The sequence below is a fragment of the Microtus oregoni genome, unplaced genomic scaffold (assembly GCF_018167655.1).
Source record: "Microtus oregoni isolate MIOR12 unplaced genomic scaffold, Mior012 000014F_ref0000157, whole genome shotgun sequence".
Lineage (NCBI taxonomy): Eukaryota > Metazoa > Chordata > Mammalia > Rodentia > Cricetidae > Microtus > Microtus oregoni.
Genome location: NW_024543073.1, coordinates 22,533,918 through 22,535,997, shown reverse-complemented (window position 1 = coordinate 22,535,997; position 2,080 = coordinate 22,533,918).

The following is a 2,080-nucleotide window of genomic DNA, read 5'->3' as shown; positions in this document are numbered from 1 at the left end:
ACCTCCCCACACAGAATGGGTTTGTTAAGCAGTAGCTCTCTTCAGAAGCTGTGATTACTGCCAAACTTTAATGATTGTCATGTCAGTACCTTTTTTGTCCACACAAACCCGTCCATCTTGCTTTCATCAATCACCAGGCCTTGCTAGATTTATTGAGCTCTCATCTCCAGCTCCTTACAGATTCGCACGACTCTCCTACCCCAGACTCCACACAAGGCTTCCTTCCTACGCGTTGGCCACACGTATCTGAGCCTTCCTGGTTGGTATTCTCCTCAGGCCAGTCTCAGTTCCTGCTCACCTGGCCGTCTTCCTGCTGTTCTTTCCTGCACTCCACAGACCCACAATTCAAAACTGTATTTTTCCCCAGAGTCTGTATTTCTACACTCATGTATCCTTCTTCAAATGGCCTCAGAATCTCCACTACAATTTCCTTCAGAGGCATCTTGCTGGTCACGTCCTGTATACTCTTCACAACCCAAGCCTAAGTGTCCTCCTGCTCTGTCCGAATCTTTTGTGAAACTCTTCTTTGTGCCTGCTGTGTGCCCTTCAGGTGTAGATTTCCAAGGAGAGCAGATCAGAGGCTGATGGTGGCCAGCTGTAATCTCTGCCCTCAAGAGCCTTCTGTGTCAGAAGGACTGCATGTTCCAGGTGAGGCTGCAGCACTTTGTAGTCAAAAATAAAAAGGAAACAAGAAAATTGAGGAAAACCCATGGAGCAAGTCTCACATGGCCATCTCATCACAGGACAGAGCCTGTGAGTGGGTAGCCAGGGTTACGCAGGTTACACAGACATTATCTAGTCTTCTCAAGGCTTGGACTTAGTTCTTACTTTTAGATTTTCATAACTCAGACATTTTGGCATAGCTCTGTGTGTGTGTGTGTGTGTGTGTGTGTGTGTGTGTGTGTCTGTGTGTGTGTGTGTGTGTGTATGGTGCTGGGGATGGGATCAAACCCAGAGCCTTGTACATGCTCTACCGCTGAGCTACACCCTCTGCCTATTTAGCGTCCTTCTTTTCAGTGTCCTTGGTGGTAGTTAGGACAGCCATCTCTTGGGGAATCGTTATTGCATCAGATATGTTATTGCTTAAGTCAGGGCTTTTATAATTAGAAAGCACAGAGAACGACTCAGCCTCCTGGAGGGAGATGATGAGAGGAGGTGGGGTGTGTGTGTGTGTGTGTGTGTGTGTGTGAGAGAGAGAGAGAGAGAGAGAGAGAGAGAGAGAGAGAGAGAGACCTCAGTGACGTTGTGGGTATCCAAGCACTGGCAGCCTCAGGGGAAACCATGTGCTGCCGAGCAGTTTCTCGGGTGCTCGCCATTCCCTGGCATCTTCCCGTACAAGTATGCCAGCCCCTCTGTCAGCCCCCTCAGGTTTCAACTGCCTGGTCACTTGTCCATTAGTCTTGCTGCAATTTGAGTCCCTGACACTTTCAGCCTGCCCCTATTACTTCCTTTCTTGTTCTCAAATATCAGGTCTACAAGAGAGCGCCCTAAACGACAGAGCTCATCCACTGGGGCCAACATTAATTTATTTATCTATTCATCAAATATTTACGGGATACCTCATATATGCCAGGTACACTCCTACGCGCTGGCAGAAAAGTGTCAGGAAAGACAGATGAAAATGTCTGTCCCTGGGGAGTTTACCTTCGGCTCGCTTCCAGGAGGTCACTAAATGTAGTACTCGAACTAGAAACCACCCTAGGCATCATATTCCGGGGTTGGGAGTAGGGAAGCAATGCCATGTGATAGGAAACATGACCACCTGTTCAACAAAGGTGAGCAGGGCGGGCTTTCAAAAGGGATATGTGGGCAGGCATGTAGGTACTTTAACATAATAATCACTTGAAAATTTCTGTACAGTAAGCGTATTCCCTTCCTTCCTATGTATCTCATACATGTTTTTTACTTTGTATGTGGGGCATGAACTGTGTCTGTAGGCATACATGTAGAGCTCAGAGGACAATGCTGTCACCTTCAGAAATGCCATCCATCCTTTTTGGGGCAGGGTCTCTCATTGGGTTGGAGCTCGCCAATTAGGTCAGTGGGCCTCCAGCACTCCTCTGGTCTCTCTGGTCCTGCT